General features: G+C 40.7%; 1 long non-coding RNA gene across 1 annotated transcript; it reads left to right on the top strand.

Moving 5' to 3' along the window:
• Positions 1-2,618: 2,618 nt before the first annotated feature.
• LOC140578818 (uncharacterized) lies at positions 2,619-8,776 on the top strand. Its single transcript, XR_011983089.1, has 3 exons — positions 2,619-4,697; positions 6,359-7,502; positions 8,100-8,776. It is a non-coding gene; the product is annotated as an uncharacterized lncRNA (long non-coding RNA).
• Positions 8,777-24,238: the final 15,462 nt, after the last annotated feature.

The raw sequence follows: 24,238 nt of genomic DNA, 5'->3' as shown, positions 1-24,238 counted from the left end.
TTCACAGCCAAACATTAAATAATAAGGTGTCATCCCAGTCATTTGGTGGGGTGTAGTATTGTAACCATATGTCAACTGGGGCCAACATTTCTTCTCTGCTGGAGGAAGTATGTGAAGCAAATTGTGCAAAGTACGATTGAATCTCTCACATTGCCCATTCCCCTGAGGATGGTATGGCATAGATCCACTTTTCTGAATCCTATACATTTTGCAAAGCTGTCTAATCAAATTATCTTCAAAATTCTGTCCCTGATCAGCGTGAATACGGCTAGGTGGACCAAAGCGATAAAACCACTGCTGAACTAGAACATGTGCCACTGTACTAGTCTTTTGGTTGGAGGTAGGTATAGCCTGGGAGAACTTCGTAAAGACATCCGTCAAAACCAAAACATATTCCTGACCATCACTTGCAGGTTCCAGGACAGTACAGTCCACTGCTAAAGTTTTGTGAGGTCGACTTGCTTGCAAGGTACCTAAATAGGCTTTAAGTTTTAGCTGCACCGCCTTGCCTAAAACACTCACACGAGATGTAGAAAGAAATTTAGTAGCACTAGTGAGGTAAGGTGAACGAGTGATAAGCAGAAAACAATTTTTCCACAATCAAAATAGGTAATAGCAGCAGAGTATAATAAATATGAAGACATGTTTTAGTGTGTGTTATGGAAATGTTCATAATATGAATATGTAGTGCATTGTTCACAATATGAATATGTAGTGCATTGTTCACAATATGAATATGTAGTGCATTGTTCACAATATGAATATGTAGTGCATTTATTAAAGTGAGTCTAATGGCCTGTGGGAAGAAGCTCTTGCTCAGTCGTGCAGTTTCTTTCTACATTATATTTAAGTAATCTGCACTTACACTCTGTGAAATAATACAGCAACTGTGATACACTGTGCAATATTTGACTCTATGCAATATTTTGACTCGGTGCAAATTTTTACTTTGAGCACTATTTACTCTGCGCAAGATTTACCTCTGTGCTGAATAGTAGTTTCCGTGTAGTTCTGTGTGTAGCCTGTAGTATTTTGTTTTGTTTGCACATTGAGCCAGGAAAAACGCAATTTCGTTCTACTATGCACTCTCGAATTGTATGGTCTGAAGGACAATAAAGTTTACTTTGAATTGACTTGTCAAATTACTTCGTCATTTGATATCAAGACCTTTTGATATAATGTACAAACTATCAAAATTATGTCCCTGAATGTACAAATATACTACTGAATGCACTAATTAAGAGAAGGACATTTTGGACTCATTATTAAACACGCAAAACGAAGGGCACTGAAAGGGTTAAAAATTACTGCGAGCAATGCCAGATTCCACAGGCACAGCGTCCGGCATGTTCTTCTACTGTATAACACAGTTTCTTCAAAAAAATGACCTGGCCGAGTTACAAGAGCAGGATTTGTCAGTGAGTCCGGTGAGGAGGTTTTACCGAGAGGGCAGGTGCCCACTAAATAAGGAACGAGACGTATTCCCATTTGAGGCAAAGTGTTTATTACGCCAATTAGATGAATTGGTGGAAAAGGATGGAGTGCTTTACCGTCGTATTTATCCACCTGAGGGTAGGTAAGAAATCTTGCAGCTGGTATTACTGGTGTGTTTAAGAGAAGAGATTCTACAGAATGTTCACAATAATCATGGTCACTAAGGTGTAGACAGGACACCGCAGCTCCTTAAAGGCAGGTGTTTCTGGCCGGGTATGACCAGTCAAGTGGAGCGCTGGTGGCAGAACTGTGAGCGGTGTGTTTTAGGGAAGGTGGTGCAGCTAAAACTTAAAGCCTATTTAGGTACCTTGCAAGCAAGCCGACCTCACAAAACTTTAGCAGTTTACTTTACTGTCCTGGAACCTGCAAGTGATGGTCAGGAATATGTTTTGGTATAGACGGATGTCTTTACGAAGTTCTCCCAGGCTATACCTACCTCCAACCAAAAGACTAGTACAGTGGCACATGTTCTAGTTCAGCAGTGGTTTTATCGCTTTGGTCCACCTAGCCGTATTCACGCTGATCAGGGACAGAATTTTGAAGATAATTTGATTAGACAGCTTTGCAAAATGTATAGGATTCAGAAAAGTGGATCTATGCCATACCATCCTCAGGGGAATGGGCAATGTGAGAGATTCAATCGTACTTTGCACAATTTGCTTCACATACTTCCTCCAGCAGAGAAGAAATGTTGGCCCCAGTTGACATATGGTTAGAATACTACACCCCACCAAATGACTGGGATGACACCTTATTATTTAATGTTTGGCTGTGAACCTCGATTGCTGGTAGACTATCTTCTGGGCCCTGCCAGGATCAGTCAGGATGGTGGACCATTGGAGGAATGGGCACATAACCATCAGGAAACTTTGCGGGTGGTTCAAGAGCATGTGAGGGGTCGGTTGGAGGAACAAGCCACACGACGAAATCGGAAACACAATGAGTTGGTTAATGATCAGGGGTTGGATGAAGGTCAGCTGGTGTGTTTGCGGAACCATGTTTGAGGTAGAGATAAAATACAGGACCATTGGGATGCCCGTTTGTATAAGGTAGTCCGGTGTCCCCGAGATCATGGTGCGGTTTACTCTGTAACTCCAGTGGGGCGGGACGGGGTTGTCCGCCAAGTTCACCGAACAGAGTTGTGTCCAGTACCACAGGGTGTTATTAGACCAGGGGAAGATGTTCCGGTAATGTCTGCCGAGTCTGGATTGCCCACAGAAATGGAATTGGATGAGGAGTCTGTGATTTTACGGGGACAGGGCTGGTGGAAGGGGTGCAATGAAGCCTCCACAAGTAGGCCTCGAATAATGGGGAAGGCTGTGCCCCCCCCTGAGGTGCAGGTCCATCGCTGGTCATCATACCAACCCATATAAGCTACCATGTTCAGTGAATGATCGTTCGGTTGGGGAGGAAGACTAGTGGTTTGGGGATAGAATTCTTAGCTGTGATCGTTGGGTCATCGACTTCATTTTGGGGGGTGGATTGTAGCCAGTCAATTATAGGCAGGTATAGGAACTGCAGTTAGGACCGGAGGCGTAGCCGGGGTGAGATGGCTACGCATGCTCCGATGGAAGGGCAGCGATAAAAGGAGAAGGCACAGGAAAGGCAGCCAGGGTCCTGATAGATTTCGTGGCGCATTGGCGGGCATATTGAATTCGCAGTGTAGAAGCCCTTCTGTTTGCTTATTTCAGGGGTGGGCAATCTTATCCGCAAAGGGCCGGTGTGTATGCGGGTTTCCGCTGCAACTCCCTAATTAGATTACTAATTAGAGGACTGATTGGCTGAAGAGTCCTCACACCTGGGTTTGAACAGCTGACCTACAGGTTATCCCAAAAACCTGCCTTATTTGGTTTGAATGGGGCACTGAGTTGCGGGGTAAACTGCTGTTCTTTAGGGGTTTTCAAGGTGGAATTACGGGTCGATAATTTTAAGGATCTAGATGTAAACCTCCCTGGTGTTGCTTTAATATTTTTTATCCGAGGTTGTATCATGTATTATCTAGCCAGCCGGCTTAGTTAGCGGTGTTTAGTGGGAGCAGCTGACTAGTTTTATTTTCTTTTTTGTTTGTTTTTTTCTTTGCTGTATGTATATCTTGGGTTGATTATTAGGCAGACTGCGCCAGGTGGCACCCGTAGTCTGGGTGCGGGATTGCCCATAGGGTTCTATTTTATTGTTGTGATTTGCTGTGTCATTCACTAGTGTGATCTGTGCTGGATGTGCTTTTAAGGACGTGCTGTGGGGTGCACCTGAGCAAACTCTGGGCAACCTGTTCTCTTGTTGGCTGTATTGGGGTGCAGCATATAGGTTTATGCCTTTTGAACAAACCCACGATTTATGATAGTTTAATAAAGTTAAAATATTTTTTTATGTGTAACGTGTTATTTGGGGAACTTGAGTCGTTTTTTACAGTGCTCGGGGGTATTTTAACATTTTCGACCAATCAGCAAACAATATTTTGACAGCAAAGCTGGGAAACCAATGAAAGGTGAGTCTCAACCTTCTAGAACTTTAAACGTTGCTTACGTAAACATCGGGCAGACGCTCACTATAAAAGAGCTTGGAACTGTTCTACTGCGTTCAGTTGGCGCTTCCTGCAGGTAGCGTTAACATCTACGGCTTGTCTTCCGCAAAACAACATCCAAAGAAGAAAAAAAAAAAACATCCAAAGGGAAAATACATCCGAATGAATGAAAGGAAAAAAAAAAACATCCAAAGGGAAAAAACATCCGAATGAATAAAAGAAAAAAAAAAAAAAAACATCCAACGGAAAAAGCCAGCGATGCAGATCTACGGCTTTTCTTCCGCAAAACAACATCCAAAGAAGAAAAAGAAAAAAAACAACATCTAAAAAAAAAAAAAACATCCAAAGGGAAAAAACATCCGAATGAATAAAAAAAAAAAAAAAAAAAACATCCAACGGAAAAAGCCAGCGATGCAGATCTACGGCTTTTCTTCCGCAAAACAACATCCAAAGAAGAAAAAGAAAAAAAACAACATCTAAAAAAAAAAAAAACATCCAAAGGGAAAAAACATCCGAATGAATAAAAGGGAAAAAAAAAAAAAAAAACATCCAACGGAAAAAGCCAGCGCTGCAGATGCAGCTTCACCAGAGAGGTCGGTACGGCGTAGCTCATCTTCGGCCAGAGGTGACATGGGCCAACAAGGTAGGGGGAAATACAAATTTCGTTTGCCCAGAAGCCAAGGTAAGTGTTTTACCCGTTATTTTTATTTTTAATCGGTTTTCGAAATGCTGCTTTATAGTCGTTTGTATGGAATCCCGTTTCCGCCGCCACCGGGGAAATTTAAGTCGATATTATCTCGAAATTTCGACGTAATATCTCGAAATAACGAGATAACTATCTCGGAATTTCGACTTAGTATCTCGAAACAAGTCTCTAGCTTTAATAACTTTTCACGGAAGTAAGGTTTATATAATATTAATTATATGATATTAAAATTTGACATTTGGACATCATCTCATACTTTAATACTTTCACATTGTTCAACTTATATATTATTTTTGAGCAGAAGTTAATGCATCTAAGTAATTATAAATAAGGAGAATCATGCGTAACATAACTAGACAACCATTAGCTGCAATTATTGGGGCAGTAGTGATGAGCGGGTCGACCTGACCTATGCTTAACTCGCTAATCAAGCCTCACATATCCAAGATTTGCACCGTTTTATACTCTCGCATTATTCTACTCCGATGGATTAATTTCTGCTCTCACAAATGTGACATCACGTACCTCTGAGTGAAGAGAGAGGTTGCCATAATTCGTTCCATAAAACTAAAGAATATTTTTTAGACCGGAAAGACAAAAGACTAGTAAGATTTGAAAAACAAAACAAATTCCCACATCCCTATTTTAATACTACAATGACATGTAGAAAGACCCACAAACAAAATAACAAAGGAAATTCAGTACTACTGTTGCACTCCTTGGGGCTGTTGTCCCGGCGCTCCCTCGCATGCTCCTCTGCGGGTTCGGCATGTGGCCGGGGCCCTTCATTCTGGGGAGCACTGAGGGCCCTCTTGGCTTGGTTCCCGGCAGCTTTGGCTGTGGGGTCGGGGTGGGGGGGGAGGGTGTCGCTGCTGTCCCGATACACCATATACCTTTTTTTTTTTTTTTTTTTGGGAATAGGGTGGGGCGCGCAGGATTCTGCCGTCTGCCAGCGGTAGGGTGACATGCCTTACCTGCTCACCCAATTTTAATATACCTTATCATACTGCCCATCTTTTTTTTGGGGAATAGGGTGGGGCGTGCAGGTCATGTGTGTGTACACACATTATTATTATTATAATTATTGTTATTATTATTGTTATTTTCCTTTTGTTTGTTTTTGTGTTTTTTTGTGTTTTTTATGCAACGTAAATTAAAAATAAAGGAGTCCTCCGCAGAGGGGGGGTGGTGGAGGGATTATATAAAAAAAAATATATATATATATTAAATACATCGCAAGCATACCGTCTGCCAGCGGTGGGGTGACATATCTTGCCTGTTCACCCAAATTTAATGTACCTTACCAAACTGGCCATCTTTTTTTTTTTTTGGGGAATAGGGTGGGGCGCGCAGGTGATGTGTACGTACACACACACAAATTATTATTATCATTGTTATTATTGTTATTGTTATTTTCCTTTTGTTTTTCTTTGTGTTTTTTTTGCAATGTAAATTAAAAATAAAGCAGTCCTCCGCAGAGGGGGGGTGGTGGAGGGATTATATTAATATATATATATATATATTAAATACATCGCAAGCATACCGTCTGCCAGCGGTGGGGTGACATGCCTTGCCTGCTCACCCAAATTTAATGTACCTTACCAAACTGGCCATCTTTTTTTTTTTTTTGGGAATAGGGTGGGGCGCGCAGGATTCTGCCGTCTGCCAGCGGTAGGGTGACATGCCTTACCTGCTCACCCAATTTTAATGTACCTTATCATACTGCCCATCTTTTTTTTTGGGAATAGGGTGGGGCGTGCAGGTCATGTGTGTGTACACACACACACACATTATTATTGTTATTATTATTGTTATTTTCCTTTTGTTTGTTTTTGTGTTTTTTATGCAACGTAAATTAAAAATAAAGCAGTCCTCCGCAGAGGGGGGGTGGTGGAGGGATTATATTTAAAAAATATTTATATATATATTAAATACATCCCAAGCATACCGTCTGCCAGCGGTGGGGTGACATGTCTTGCCTGCTCACCCAAATTTAATGTACCTTACCAAACTGGCCATCTTTTTTTTTTTTGGGGAATAGGGTGGGGCGCGCAGGTGATGTGTACGTACACATATTATTATTATAATTATTGTTATTATTATTATTATTGTTATTTTCCGTTTGTTTCTCTTTGTGTTTTTTTTGCAATGTAAATTAAAAATAAAGCAGTCCTCCTAAGAGGGGGGGTGGTGGAGGGATTATATTAAAATATATATATATATATATTAAATACATCGCAAGCATACCGTCTGCCAGCGGTGGGGTGACATGTCTTGCCTGCTCACCCAAATTTAATGTACCTTACCAAACTGGCCATCTTTTTTTTTTTTTTGGGAATAGGGTGGGGCGCGCAGGATTCTGCCGTCTGCCAGCGGTAGGGTGACATGCCTTACCTGCTCACCCAATTTTAATGTACCTTATCATACTGCCCATCTTTTTTTTTGGGAATAGGGTGGGGCGTGCAGGTCATGTGTACGTACACATATTATTATTATAATTATTGTTATTGTTATTATTATTATTATTATTGTTGTTATTTTCCATTTGTTTCTCTTTGTGTTTTTTTTGCAATGTAAATTAAAAATAAAGCAGTCCTCCTAAGAGGGGGGGTGGTGGAGGGATTATATAAAAAAAAATATATATATATATATATTAAATACATCGCAAGCATACCGTCTGCCAGCGGTGGGGTGACATGTCTTGCCTGCTCACCCAAATTTAATGTACCTTACCATACTGGCCATCTTTTTTTTTTTTTGGGAATAGGGTGGGGCGCGCAGGTGATGTGTACGTACACATATTATTATTATAATTATTGTTATTGTTATTATTATTATTATTTTCCGTTTGTTTCTCTTTGTGTTTTTTTTGCAATGTAAATTAAAAATAAAGCAGTCCTCCTCAGAGGGGGGGTGGTGGAGGGATTATATTAAAATATATATATATTAAATACATCGCAAGCATACCGTCTGCCAGCGGTGGGGGTGACATGTCTTGCCTGCTCACCCAAATTTAATGTACCTTACCATACTGGCCATCTTTTTTTTTTTTTTTTGGGAATAGGGTGGGGCGCGCAGGTGATGTGTACGTACACATATTATTATTATAATTATTGTTATTGTTATTATTATTATTATTGTTATTTTCCGTTTGTTTCTCTTTGTGTTTTTTTTGCAATGTAAATTAAAAATAAAGCAGTCCTCCTCAGAGGGGGGGTGGTGGAGGGATTATATTAAAATATATATATATTAAATACATCGCAAGCATACCGTCTGCCAGCGGTGGGGTGACATGTCTTGCCTGCTCACCCAAATTTAATGTACCTTACCAAACTGGCCATCTTTTTTTTTTTTTTGGGAATAGGGTGGGGCGCGCAGGATTCTGCCGTCTGCCAGCGGTAGGGTGACATGCCTTACCTGCTCACCCAATTTTAATGTACCTTATCATACTGCCCATCTTTTTTTTTGGGAATAGGGTGGGGCGTGCAGGTCATGTGTACGTACACATATTATTATTATAATTATTGTTATTGTTATTATTATTATTATTGTTATTTTCCGTTTGTTTCTCTTTGTGTTTTTTTTGCAATGTAAATTAAAAATAAAGCAGTCCTCCTCAGAGGGGGGGTGGTGGAGGGATTATATTAAAATATATATATATATTAAATACATCGCAAGCATACCGTCTGCCAGCGGTGGGGTGACATGTCTTGCCTGCTCACCCAAATTTAATGTACCTTACCAAACTGGCCATCTTTTTTTTTTTTTGGGAATAGGGTGGGGCGCGCAGGTGATGTGTGTACACACAGACACACACATTATTATTATCATTGTTATTATTGTTATTTTCCTTGTTTTTCTTTGTGTTTTTTTTGCAATGTAAATTAAAAATAAAGCAGTCCTCCTCAGAGGGGGGGTGGTGGAGGGAATATATATAAAAAAATATATATATATATATTAAATACATCCCAAGCATACCGTCTGCCAGCGGTGGGGGTGACATGTCTTGCCTGCTCACCCAAATTTAATGTACCTTACCATACTGGCCATCTTTTTTTTTTTTTGGCAATAGGGTGGGGCGCGCAGGATTCCGCCGTCTGCCAGCGGTGGGGAGCTCGTGCCCTGACCACTCCCTCACTTTTAATGTATCACAGTTTTTAATTGCACACTCTTCAGTTCATACACACCCACATATACACACCTTACACACATGTGAGGGGGGCCCCTTTCATCCTCTCTCTCTGGGCCCGCACAATGTGGGGGGTGTTGCAGGTGGTCCCGGAGGGTCTGGCCCTCTCCGCTGCTGGTGAGCTGGGTGGGTGTCTGGGTTGTGCTGCTGTGGGTCAGGCATGTTTGTTTTTTTCAGATCTAAACAGTGATTCTGCTCAGCAGTGCTTTACTGCCTGTTGTAAGATAATCATAATGGTATTTCTCCGTTTTTTTGCTTGATGGATGCTTTTTCCCAAAGCAGCACATGGTTGAGGCAGGTCATAAATCCCCCACTAACATCTGCCAGCGGTGGGGTGACATGCCTTGCCTGCTCACCCAAGTTTAATGCACCTTAGTTATCCATACTAACCATCTAGTCCCGATACACCATATTTTAATTTTTCTTTTTTGGGAATAGGGTGGGACACGCAGGATTCCGCCGTCTGCCAGCGGTGGGGAGCTCGTGCCCTGACCACTCCCTCACTTTTAATGCACCACAGTTTTTAATTGCACACACTTCATTTCACACACACACACATTTATACACACCCACGTGTGTTTTAAGATGATGTGAGGGGGATATAGAACAAACAGGCACACTTAGGTTCACTCAAAAATCATTGGCATGGATGAGCAGTGAAACGTTTCTACCTTTCAGAGAGAAATCCAGTTGGCATGACTCAACCACCAGACGTGTTAGTGAAAGGTTTTCGGCCTTGTACACTCATCATGCCATGATGCACTTAGTTACTAGTCTTTTTATTTTCTTTCAAAATGTATTAGTGTCATTGTTTTAATGTGCATGGAATACTGGAATTGTAGAATGAATTGAAGATGAAGGCGCTATAATAAAAATGCTAACCTTGCATTTTTTCTTCTGTTTTAGTAATTGCTGTCTGATGGCTGTGAGGGATGGGTGGGGCGAGGAAGACTCAGGGACTGGAATTGGGATTAAAACTGAAGATAACATGCTCTTTCCTTTTTGTATTGTTTACAAATTTTCCTTCCCTCAGAAATGTGGAGTTTGCTGGTATATTGTGCAGTAAAAGAGATTCTGATGCTGCTATTTTTATTGTTTATAACTTTTATTGTTTACAAGTTGTATTGTGTTTTTGTTATTTAAGTGTATATTTAAATTTACACAAGTCAGTATTCAATAAATGCTAAGTTGAGAAATTTTGTGTATCCTTTGTCATTATTAGTGTGATATTTTAACATGCAAATAGAGGGGAAAACGTCCAATTATCGGGCAAAAATAATCGGCAGCATATATCGGCCGTCGCCTGACCCTGAGTCCTAAATATCGGCATCGGCTATTGAAAAACCCATATCCATCGACCTCCAGTCATAGTACATTCAGTCCAATTCATCCATCGAGTTAAGTCACACCCCCACACCCACTTGAAGGGGCACTCCGGTAGACATGAGGATGGGAATCTTCTTTCTCCTATAGCACTCCCTGCAGAAGTACATCTCGCTCCTGTTCACAGGGGGTAGTTCAACGATGAAGCAGGGTTGGTTGGCTGAACATGTGAAGTTGTCCTGCTGCCGGGCAGGGTTGGACTGGGACATAAAACCAGCCCTGGACATCATCCACACCGGCCCACCACGTTCACACACACACACACACACACACACACTGTATGTATCTATATGTATTAATTCAGTTTCCATTATCCTCAATATACATGTAAAATGGCTGATTAGAATATAAATACAATTTATTTACTATTAAAATGAATTGAAAAATAAATAAGAAAATGCTAATTGTTTTATCAGGTTTTATTGTAAATAATGAAAGGTCTTAATTGATGTATGGTTGTTATTCTAGTGAAACATACTGATGCTTAGGGTCAGCTGTAAATATATTTCAAGAGGTGCTTGAGGCAAATATATTTCAACCACTACAAGGGCCTACAGAAGAAGCTTAGTAAACAGCTCACTTTTCTCTGCAACTTTGTCAATGATCACATCAGAGTCCAGAGAGAAGAGGATGTCCCTCTCTGTTGCCATCAACATGAAGGCTTCCAAATGCTCCTGTGACAGCTTGGATCTAAGTCTGGTTTTAATGAACTTCAGCAAAGAAAATGTACGTTCACAGGCAACTTGAGTGATGGACAGGGTGAGCAGGAACTTGTATGCAAGTCCTAGGAGGTGGTAGGCATTTGACATCAGATTAAACCTTTATGAATGGGTAGCTGAATCATTGACTTACTATAACATTCATTCATAAATTCACGTTCATTCATAAACAAAATACCGCTTTGTTTGGGTGGAGATGCAGGAGCTCAGCTTTGAAATTGACGAAATAGAGTAAAATCAGGCAATAGTGTTGTAGTTACAGTCACTTAATATTAGCATCTTGTTCGTGAAACTGCTGTATTAAATCAATATCACAATACCAATATGCAAATCCCTTAATAGCCAAAAACCTTTGAGAGTGGATTCTGATTAACACCACGTTTATTAAATGTCCGTCTCACCTGGGCCGCAGTCTGGGCCGCCCTGCTGACATCTTCACCTAAGTGTTTTGCGGGCCTTCCAGCAAATAACAGATTTATTTGAACACATTTGGTGGCCTCTAGCTCAAGTGCTTGTCTTTTTTTCTCTCTCAACTTCTCGGCTCCTCCTTTACGTTTTGATATTTTGTGTTTTATCATGTTCACTATCGTTGCACACAGAGTACACGGCATCGGCTCACTTGGCTAATCGCTGCAGTTGCTTGCTCAGCACCTGCTCAAAAACTTGAACTTGATTTTGATTGGCCAATGCTCAGCGAATACGTCACGTGTGCTGATCGTAAGTTCAGCAGTCAGTCTCGCAGTTCGCATCAGCTTTATGCGGCCAATTAGAAAGACACAAACATGGGATTTCAACTATACAACAATAAACTTCCAAACAGAATTACGATTATAAATAATTTAAAAACTAAATGCCTAACCCACCGGCCCACAAAGACCGCGGCCCACCGGGAATCTCCCGGTAGTCCCGATGGGCAGTACATCCCTGCTGCCGGGTCTCGGTGCAGTTTTTCCACCTAAGCTTGAAGGTGGAAATGTGTTCCAACTCGGTCGCTGGGACTGCAGCATAGCCGAACATCGCCAGCAGCGTCAGCCACACCCACCACCAGAACCATCCTATACACATAAAGAAGAACTCGCATGCACATTAGTTTTCTCATAACTAACATTTATTAACTGGGATATCTCGCCAACTTTGGCGCCTGGCTCCATAACATCCACGCTGTTATCTTGTCCCATAGCTATAACTTCTGCAGGTTTAGGTGGGTCGTCTTATTGTTGAACCCACATACCTTAATTCTTTACCCCAAACTTCCTTGGTCCTAATTTTCCAATTTTGATTTCTCCACGTAGGCATCCAAACAGCCATACCATTCGCTACTGACCAAGAATCAGTATACAAATAACAATCATAATATGAATCCTAGGTCAGAGTAGGACATCGTGTCCTATTGTCATCTGTTCCATTTCTAATAATGCCCAATTACATGCCAGAAGTTGTTTTTCAAAGGGAGTATATTATTGTTTCAGATATCTCCTGCTACCATCTGCACATTCGGTATTTCTTCAATTTCACCTTCCCCACCAATACCGGTCACACTGTCACTGTACCTCTGAATTTAAATTGTCCATCCCCCTCCTGAGTCCCAGATGTAATCAACATCATTATGATCTGTGTCCCAGATATTTCCATCCCACCGCTCGGGATCCCAATTAGCAGCAGTTGCAGTAGCTACAAACGCTCTTATTTTTCTTGGACACAGAATCTGCTTTTTCCAGGCATTAGCTTTTGCTACATGCATCGCAGCCCGCTCTGCAACCCCCATTACCTGTTGCAGATGTTGATGCAACATATCCACCTGACCCTGTGCTAGGGTCATCCGACCGAACGTCTCAGTCAACTCTTTCGTCTGTCTTTCTTTCTCCCTCTCAGCTTGGTCTGTGTGCTCATACTGCATTCTGTACGCAGCCAACACGATCCATAAGCGCTTCTGTAGAGCAGCACAGGATCCTTTGCAGTCACCAGAGCCTTTCTAAGGCATGTCAACACCTGCTGAGGCTCAGCTTTTCTCAACGCGACAGTCCAAAAATCAACCGGCCCTCCACCTTTCCTTATCTCCTGGGCTAATGCAGCAAACTGCATCTCATCCCACTCAGGGAGCACTTCAGGCTCGGGCGCAGCTATCTTTCTCCTAAACATGTTTGTTCCTTAGTCCTATATCTTTTTCCCCTCAAGTCCTGTTCGTGACGGCAAAATGTTTTAAAATGATGTGAAGGGCATATAGGGCTCTCGAAGGAACAAACAGGCACACTTAGGTTCACTCAAAAACACTTTATTACAAGTAATACAAAATAAGCTTGCATTACAATCAATACCAAGATACTGGATCAAAGGCAATGCAAAATAATTTCGTATCCAAGGTGATATCAAATAATATCATATATCATAAACAAGAATATTGCTGCAAATTCAAGTGATATATATATATATAAAAGACGGTAAAAGATGCAAACATAGAAAATGCAAATTGATACTATTATTATTGTTATTCACATGCAATGAGAAATCCCAATAATAATTGAATCAATACACAGACACTGCAAAGCAATTCACACTCGGACATGCCATCATCACCCACCTTCACACACGGACTGGGGAGCCCGTTTCAGTCCTGGCAGGAGACCAGCACGTGAGTGGTGTAATGGTGTGGGGGATGTTTTCTTGGCACACTTTAGGCCCCTTAGTGCCAATTGGGCATCATTTAAATGCCACGGCCTACCTGAGCATTGTTTCTGACCATGTCCATCCCTTTATGACCACCATGTACCCATCCTCTGATGGCTACTTCCAGCAGGATAATGCACCTTATCACAAAGCTCGAATCATTTCAAATTGGTTTCTTGAACATGACAATGAGTTCACTGTACTAAAATGGCCCCCACAGTCACCAGATCTCAACCCAATAGAGCATCTTTGGGATGTGGTGGAACGGGAGCTTCGTGCCCTGGATGTGCATCCCACAAATCTCCATCAATTGCAAGATGCTGACCTATCAATATGGGCCAACATTTCTAAAGAATGCTTTCAGCACCTTGTTGAATCAATGCCACGTAGAATTAAGGCAGTTCTGAAGGCGAAAGGGGGTCAAACACCGTATTAGTATGGTGTTCCTAATAATTCTTTAGGTGAGTGTATATATACATATTTTTTTGGGAATAGGGTGGGGCGCGCAGGATTCTGCCGTCTGCCAGCAGTGGGGAGCTCATGGCCTGACCACTCCCTCACTTTTAATGCATCATAGTTTTTAATTGCACACACGTCAGTTCATACACACATTCATACACACCCACATGTACACACCATACACACACACACTGAGCGGGGGGGGGGAGGTAGGGGCTTGAGGGGGGCCCTTTGTGCTCTCTCTGGGCCCGCGCAATGTGTGGGGTGTTGCGGGTGGTCCCGGAGGAGTCCAGCCCCCTCCTCTGGTGGTGGGCTGGGTGGGTGCCTGGGTTGTGTCGGGGGGCCTTGCACCAGGGGTGTCTGCAATTGCCATTTTTACAATGGAAATTAAAAATAAAGTGGTGGGGGGGGGGGGGCGGTGGAGGGAATATATATTTCAAAATTATAAAAAATACATCCCAAGCATACAGCTGTCGAGGACCCCACCTCGGTACAACTGAGGGTAAGTATGGTAAGTTTCTAACGAGTGACAAGCAACAAGTTGAAGTTATGGGAACAAAAGCTATATAAAGCACAGTAGAACACATATAAGAAAAGCTATTCAAAAGATAACTGCAAGCAGTGACAAGCTGGTCCAAAGCTAATGGACAGAAGCAATGGAGAGGAAAACAGTGAATGGCATAAAATTAGTAGTTCACTAATGTGCGACAGACGTGCGTCTAAGCTAGATAGTCTTTTATCTATCGACTCCAAAATGTCCGTCATGTTGTTGGTGCTTGGAGAAGTCGCTTCATGCATTTGACAAGCCTAGCAATCACCTATCTCAACTAAATCTAGATGATCTATGTATCTACAGACCCTGACCTCAACCTCCTAGGATTTTCTCCCGACCTACATAAGTCTGGTATCATTTAAATCAGGAGACAGTCCTTATAAATAATTATTAAAAAAATCCTAAACTTTCTGTAAGGTACGCCACACCCAGACCATACAGGTGTCATGCCCATTTCAATCACACAGCTATATCTCAGGCCTGCCTCAGCCAATCAACACCAAACTTGAACATATCCTGTAGGACAGTACGCGGGAAGGGCCTTCCAAATTTTGTGCCGATCGGCCAAACGGGGGCGCTACAGCAATGTAACATGTCTGTATTAACCTGGAAAACCAGTGCAACTTACATTTTCTCATTTCTGTTCCAGTCACATATTACTGCTTAAAATCTTTTATACTCCCAAGTTCTCTGCCAAATCAAGATATATGTACCGTCCAATGATAGTCATTTGCAGTTTCTCGTGACGTTTAAAAACTGCATAAATGACATATTCCTATAACTCCTACAATGTCCACCCCACCTAGGTCATTCTGGTAGCAGGTCAATCAACACACTGCCCTTATGGGTAATTTATAAAAAAAAAAAGCTACCTGTACACTATGGCCACCAACCACACCCAACCTGCACCATTTCCATGCTCATTTCAATCAACCACCTAAATCCCAGTCGCGTTTAAGCCAATCATCACCAAATTTGACCCACTAATGTATCACTGGACCCCAGACAGACCCTCCAACTTTGGTGCCGATCGGTCAAACGGGGGCGCTACAGCCACTGTCCATATACGTCTATGACCCACCTTAGCAAATTCAGCTGAAATGTCCTTATTTCTCATAAAATCTTCAAAGAATTGTTACTTTTCCCTTCACCTGAGTCCATATTTTTAATTTCCTTTCATTTTTCACCCATTTGCCTCATAGAACATTATCAGACTTCATTTACACATGAGAAGGCCTGAAAGTAATGAATAGCATTTATCAAATGGAGCGCTGACTCCACCTGCTGGCCACACCATTTCCATGCCTATTTCAATCAAACAGCTATATCTCAGTTATGCTTCATCCAATCCTCACAAAATTTGACCCACTACTTTAGCACTGGCCCACGGACAGACCTTCCACCTTTCACGCTGATCGGTCAAACGGGGGGCTACGGCCACTGTCTAAATATGTCCCACCTTGGCTAATGCAGCTGAAATTACCTTATTTCTCATCAAACATTCAAAGATTAATCAACTTTCCCTTCATCTCAGTCCATATTTTTAAATCGCTTTAATTTTCCTGCCATTTGACTTCAGGCTGTGTACACTGCAACAATTGCAATTTTTTCCAACAGCTAGTCAACACATTTCCCTTCTGGTTGTCATCTACCCTTTTCCCTTTATCCTACCTTGATGAACATTTCTACTGTAATGTCCTAATGTCAGGTCTCATCCAATCATAGTAGTATTATCTACTTTCTGACTATTTAAATGCATTGACCATCAGTTACAGTCTATACTTCATTTCCCATCATTAGTGAACTACTAATTTTATGCCATTCACTGTTTTCCTCTCCATTGCTTCTGTCCATTAGCTTTGGACCAGCTTGTCACTGCTTGCAGTTATCTTTTGAATAGCTTTTCTTATATGTGTTCTACTGTGCTTCATATAGCTTTTGTTTCTATAACTTCAACTTGTTGCTTGTCACTCGTTAGAAACTTACCATACTTACCCTCAGTTGTACCGAGGTGGGGTCCTCGACAGCTGTATGCTTGGGATTAGGGATGGCACGGTTCATGGAAAAAAAACCGAACCGTTCGGTTCGCTTGTCTCGGTTCGGAGCATGCATGCGTCGCACGGTTCGACGGTTCATGACATGCGCAATGTAGCCTCGTGCCCCGTATGTGACGTCAGTGTGTTTCCCTTTCGCGCGAAAGAATAGGCTATATGCACAGAGCGGTGTGACGTAGTTCCGGTAAAAGTTCAGCCAGCTAAGTCATTTCCGGTAGCCTTTCGTTTGCTGCGTTTAGCTCGTGTTTTCGGCGTTACCACCCTGTCTCTGAAGAAAACGTTTAAATTTCAGCCAACCGATAGCACAACATCTGAACACTGTTGTGCGCCTTTGTTGTGTGACTTTATTTAATGTGCGGTTAGGCACTTTGTTAAAGAAAATTAAGTTATCTGTGACAAAGCACTCCAGTGAGCGTCATGCCTCGATCGTCCGCTCTTTCCGTGTGCCACGCCCCCTCGTTAACCCTGTGTGGATTCACCGTGTTTACCAGCTGTTCCTGATTGTTGTCAAATTTGTCATTACTCCATTGTATTTAGTCCGCGTTTCCGTTTCTTTCTCCAGTCCGGTCATTATATTGTAATTCTGCTTTACCGCTCGTCTGTGTTCCTTTTGCTCATTAAACCCCGCATTCCCCCGATCCTAGGTCTCCTCGCCTCTGCTTCCCCGGTCAGCGTTGTAACAGTGAGCCTGCTTCCATGCTGCAATGTGAACATTTGCCATGTTCCTAAAAATTCTGTTTATTGCACAGTGTCTGACCACACAGACCTACAGGCTATTGCCAGATGATCATACTAGACATATCAACTGGACATATTTTGCACTATTACACATTGATGTCTTGTACATACACACCCAGCAAACATTGGTCCGACGGCGACGTTGTGTCCCCGGCCAAAAACAGTCGAGGTAAGACGGCATAAATCGGTAAAAATATGTGACACAGAACATTGCCTAAAAATGCATTCAGATACATTTGTACATGTCTACAGTTGTCTGGGGTTGCATGTATAGCTGTCACTTTGAGTTTTAGCTAAGTGCATTTTAATAGTGAGTGCATGTGTGAGCGAAGGTCCACTATGTGACGTCCTTTACACGTGCATTTACAGTCCATCATGATCCTTTATTAAATCCACTGTGAAATTGAGCACGAAACATGCAAATGCGACTGTGCTTACACCTTGGTTAATACTGCAATAAAAAGTAAGTGCCCCGAGTAGTTTTTAAGAGGTTGTGAAAAGACGGCCACTGACGTCCTTTACACGTCTATTCAAGCAAGACTCATTGTGGGGGGAAAAGGATATATTTTTTAAATGAAATGCACAATAATGTTTATTTACATATTGTTTTATGACAAATTATTCACAAAGTGCTCTGTGATTGTGAAGCCACTGCATTTGGCATTATGCGCCCCGTGTTTTCGAATATTAAAAAAATATTTTATTTTTATGAAATTTATGCATTTACATATGAACAGGTATATACCTGGTTACCATTTAAAGTCCGAATTGGTTGTAGATTGTCAAATAAAAAAAAAGTTTACTCGCTTTACTCTGCGTGCGTTTTATTTCCCCATGTGGATATACATAAAGTTTTTTAATTTGAATTTGGAGACAGTTGGCAGTCTCGCGATATACCGCGATATTCCAGATTATCTTGAGAGCGGGAGAGGAAAAGTTAACACATTTTCACGAGTCTTATTTACTGACAAGGAGAGAGGAGGGTGAAAGTTAATATATCTATATAAAAGAACTACTGTTGGGTAAGTCCATTTTGTATTGTTTTATAAATTTTACGTTTGACACGAAGGAACTAAAATGTAGTTTGAGTTTGGCTAAAATTAACTAGCAGGCTAAAAGTTAGTAGTGTTAACGTTAGGCTGCTCCTAAAAGCAAACTCTGTTAGCATGAGTTCGCAGGTATAAAGCCCCATGCGGTCTCTACACTTAAGTTGAGCTATTTTATGCAGTTGAGCAAACGTCTTGGTGGAAAACTGATAGCAAAATGACCAAGTCCCCAAAATATTAAGTTTGCTGGATTTTGTTTCACTGCCTTAAAAAATAATTACAAATGAGCAGAGCAGTTTCATGCTACTGCAGGAACATGGTGTAATATATATGGGGTTCCCAACCCTGGTCCTCAAGGACACCTGGCCTATTTGTTTTCTAATTATCCCTGCCCTACCCACTGCTGGTTACCTGGATCAGGTGTGTTAAGTCAATCAGAAGCTGGAAGATATAATTTCAGATAAGATTGGAGTGGGGGAGGGCAAATCAGTAGTGCGTTTGGTAGGGCAAGAAGTGCTGTTGTAACTGCTTAAATTGACTTTAAAGCGAGATGTTTAGTGAAAGATCTTTTAAATAAAGTAAAAAAAAATAATAATTTGTTAAAACCCAAGCAAATGGTAAATATTGTAGTAGCTATGAAATTCAGTCGATAATAGCATACCAGTATGTTTTAATGATCCAGTAAGTTTTACTGTTCAATGTAGCCTTTTGAGATTTTTCAAAAAGTAAATTACCTGAAAGAGACTGTGAAATGTTGAGCAAAATGTAGGAAGAGCTCAAGAATAACACGGGCTGGCGTCTGTAAATGAATTTTAACATGGATGTTTTCAGTAACTACTTTAAAATAATTTTGTAATTTTAGATTTGCTAAACATGTCCTACCAGAGGAAGTGGAGACGACGAAGGGCAAAGGTTGATTCCTTAGTGGAATATGGTAGCAGCTCTGATTCTGAGGGGTCAGTGGAGTCAGCCTTGGCGGGAGAGTGCAGTCCCCTCACGGAGGGATCAACACACGACGAAATACATCCTATGGTGGCCTGTAGTTCTTCTGTTAGCACAGCAGTGGTGTCAATTAGACATGAAAAAGAATACAATTATGATACTGATTCTACTGAAACTGAGTCTGAGCAGTTGGATGAGGCTTCACGTTCAATTGTTGAAACACCATCTCTTCACAAGGACTTGGCTAGTTGGGCTACTGCTACAAACCAGACCCACAAGGCATTAAATGAGCTTCTGGATGTGCTCAGACGTCATGGCCATAGACTTCCCAAAGACACTAGAACTCTTCTTGAAACTCCACAAGGAGTGCCAGTTCAAAATAAATGCAATGGACAGTATATTTATTATGGTATTGAGCGTTATGTTCTTGAACACTTTTCAAAAGAGACACTGCCAGGGAAAGTTGAACTGTGCTTTAATATCATATTACAGATTGTGATGTCACATTTAGGTTCAGCAACTGTCCAGAGTTGGGGGATCTTCTCTCAGGGACTGTGTCAATAAAGTCATGAATAATGTATTTTAATGTATTTTACCTTGCATTGTTTGTATTGCTGCATAATTCAGAAATAAAATGTATATGTAAATGTATATTCTGGCCAAAATAAGAAACCCAGCTTTGGGTATTATTTTTTTTTATTACAGATTTAATCTTTCACACATTATATCTCCTCACATACATGCCTATTTTCTAGTTCAGAAGGTTTTAGATGTCTACTGACTTAGTCTGCCAGACTGAAAACCAAAAAATCAAAACATAATTTCAGTGTAAGCCATTAATGACTAATTAGTTGTCTCAAAAAATGTGGATATGGATAAGAACATAGTTCAGGGAACTTGTTACCTGACAGATGAGTGGTTGTTAAAGTGTATGATTTAACATTGCATGCAAGTAACATGCTGATAATATTACAACTACAATAATTGTTATATTGACCTTACATGTAAATTGTCCTGATGGTGAAGTAATCCTGAGTAATTTCTTTCACAGAATCATGTCGAATGCCTTAATGGCAAAATTCAACATGAGGGGTGGTGGCCAACTGCAAAAGAAGCCATTTATAGATACAATCATATTCAATATAATTCAAAGTAATTTTGGCCTTATGACGTGAAATTTTGTACTTTTTAAAAAAAAAATGCATTGGTACCTATCTATTGAAGGAATATTGTCTTAAAGACCACAGAAATGTCCTGTTTACTTTCACACAGTTACACACCTACTTATGGAACTTGCTCAACCACAGTGGTTTTGAAGGGGAAGGGGACATGCTATTTTTTCATTCACCTAGCACACATTTAATGCAGAACATCTTTTATTAACCAAAGATTATTCAACAGAAAAATGTCGTGTAATACATGTTGATTACTTTTTTCAAATGTTTCGTTAATGAAACTGATAATATTGTTCCAAGATGTATTTTTAATGTCGTTGTAGGATCATAAAGACAATTTTTGCCCTTTTGTAAAATTTTTTTTTTTTAATATTCAATTCCCTCAGATGCAGTAAAAAGATGGAGCGCAAATGCAACAGACTCCGAGATTGAGGCAGCAATGGCTGAACACCTAAAACATGCTCCAGGAAGAGCTGGGGGTGGGGGATATAGGAAATGAGCCCGTTTACAGAAATAATTCATGTGTGTGTTCATGTTCTTGTTCTTTTCGTTCTTGTTTAACTAATGTTTAATTGTTACTATTTACAGTTCTGCTATATAAATGTTGTATAGTTTTATATTTGTATGTGTGTATGTATGTGTTTATATATAATGCACACAAATATTTAAATATATTATATATATTTATTTGTATATTTATATGTATGTATATATTATATATAAATATATATATATTTCTTATTTAATACAAATAAGAAATGTTTTGTAATGTAAACGTTGATTAAACGTTGTATAGACGTTGAGGTCTGACTGGACTGATTTTGGACATTTTTTGAACCATTTATATTCTGATGTGCATTTCACAATTAGGACGTTTATATTCAGGCTAATAAGTACACTGACATAACGCAGAAACACATCTTAAAAACATCCAGACGACGACGCATTAGACGTCCAGAAAAGACGCCGAAAAGACGTCGAATACACGGCAAGTTGACGTCAAAGACGTCCGTTCAACTTTCATTTCGGAACTATTTTTCAACCATGACGGGACGTGTCGGAGGGACGTCATTTCAACGGTCATCAAACGTCCAAATGTTTGCTGGGCTGTCACGGGTAAGACGCGACACTCTTCTTTGTGCATACAACTTTAATAAAATCCTCTAAGTATCATATTAACGTGTATAAAGTGATAAAATACTATGGGTTGAAACACATTTAGGCGTAATCCTACATTATTTTTAGTGTCATTGGTATTAAACCGATTAAATCAACATTTTAAATTCCTGTCAGAACGAGCTAACGGTATCGCTATGAATTTTCTAGGAAGAGTTGAGGAGATATCGATCGCCTGTGCTGACAGTTTTAATTAGCAGTAATGAAGTAATCAATGGATTGGGATCAAACATTCCATAAATGCTTTTGTTACAGGGCACAGGTTCTGAAGTAAGGATCAGGCAATATCCGGCCATCGATACTGATGACTCAGAATGAAATGTTCACAAGAAGACCTTTAAAATGTGTTGTCTTAATATTTATGTTGTATTTTTCTTAATGCCATTTGTTAAATTAGAAACTTAAAGAAAATTTCTAATGTTCTTATATTAAAAATATATATTTCAACGAATTTTAAAAAAAAATTTCAAAGAAGGTCAAAGCTGAAGGATATCCTGTGGCTGTCCTCTGGACATCCTAATGGAACATTAATAAACAGAGAAATACTTAAGACAAAATTATATCTATTTAAATGCTATTCCAGCAAGCTGTCATAATGAATTGTTTTTGAAGGATTTCATTACTTTTCATGAAAGAATGAATGAAAGTTACATTATATAGAACTATAGACACCCAAAGTGCTTTATAGATGCAATAGGGAGCCACTTCAGCCACCTCCACTGTGTAGCACCTGTCACACCCTGCTCCGTACGATCCCGATGTGTGCCACGCCCCCCTCATTACCTCGTGTTCTTCCCTGATGGATCTCACCCCACTAAACATTGGACGTCGGATAGGCGTGCAGATCATGTCTATATTAGGTCCGTCAGTCCATGACCAATTCTGGACATCTATACAACGTCCAAACTAGGTCCACAATTTGAACCTCCATCCATGACCCAACTTGCACGTCAATATGACATTCAACATTTGAACGTAATTTTTTTGACGTTATTTGGACGACTATGACAGGTGCAGGAAATATAGTTTTATTTACAAATATCAACATTGTTGTTATCAACATAATAAATGTGAATACAGATGATTATTTCGAAACAAACATGATTTATTATGCCAATGCGTACGTATTTTATGTGCATTTGCGCTGATATGACAATAAATTATATTTCGGAAGTGACGAGTGAACGCTGGCATGACTTACTGCCGCTGCTCGTTTCGGTAAATTTATGAACTGTTATCCGATTTTTATCTAATTTTGTGCGGATTTCTTAAACCTAAGATGCTGCTACAACTGTTTTTATGGTTCGTTTGTGTCTGGTTTTTTTTGCTACCTGTTTTCTTGCCAGTGACGGGTTTATACCAGTACACAATTACTGACCTGATTCGGCTACGGAGTCATTTGCTCGTCCCCCCGCCAGCTGTACTCCATCTCCACCCGGATATCATTTACTATCCACGGCGGAGATACAACCATCGAGGCTCCCGTCGGAATTTCAACTCTTACAGCTCTATAGCCTTAAAGTCCATCTGGTCCAGCTCTCGACGTACACGCTCTGTCAGCCGTGCCGTCAACCACAGCGTGTTAGCCCGCCTAAGCCGGTCGGCTAACACTTCCAGCTTGGACAACACTCCACTCAAGTGCGCTCTTCTTAACGTTCGTTCTCTGTCAACCAAGGGACATATCATCCGGGACCTCATCATTGACCGTGAGTTAGATTTTATATTTTTAACAGAGACCTGGCAAAAACCTAATGACTTTTCACTGCTCAATGAAGCTGCACCACCGGGATTTGTTTACAAATCACAACCCCGTGGCACGGGTCGGGGAGGCGGTCTCGCGATGTTTTACCGCGAGAAATGGAAAGTCTTGCCAGTATCCACACCTATTTTTAGTTCGTTTGAGCATATGGTTTGTGTACTATCTGGTCAAATTCCAACCATCATCGCCACTGTTTACCGCCCACCCAAACTTAATTGTAACTTTTTAGATGATTTTGCTGGTTTTCTTGCTTATTTATCCACTTTATCATCAAATATAATATTGTTGGGCGATTTCAATATCCATGTGGACAATCCCAATCTGCCCCTCACTAAAGATTTCATTTCCTGCCTGGACAGTTTTGGGTTTCTTCAGTATACAACTTTCTCTACACACTCCAAAGGTCACATTTTAGATTTGATTTGCTGTTCTGGTGTCACTCCCATCAACATTACAGCTGATGAACTCCCTATAACGGATCATTTTCTCATCTCATTTACAGCTGAACTCACCCTCTCAATTATTAAGACACCACGTCATATCACCTTTCGCAATATAAAAAACATTAACTTAGCCACTTTAACTACAACCATTGACTCTTCTGCTATCTCTGATATCCACGATTTCTCTACCCCTGATGATTTGGTTTCTCATTATAAT

Source organism: Paramormyrops kingsleyae, chromosome 16 (genome assembly GCF_048594095.1).
Source record: "Paramormyrops kingsleyae isolate MSU_618 chromosome 16, PKINGS_0.4, whole genome shotgun sequence".
Lineage (NCBI taxonomy): Eukaryota > Metazoa > Chordata > Actinopteri > Osteoglossiformes > Mormyridae > Paramormyrops > Paramormyrops kingsleyae.
Note: the sequence above shows the minus strand (reverse complement) of the source record. Positions and strands in the feature narration are given on the sequence as shown.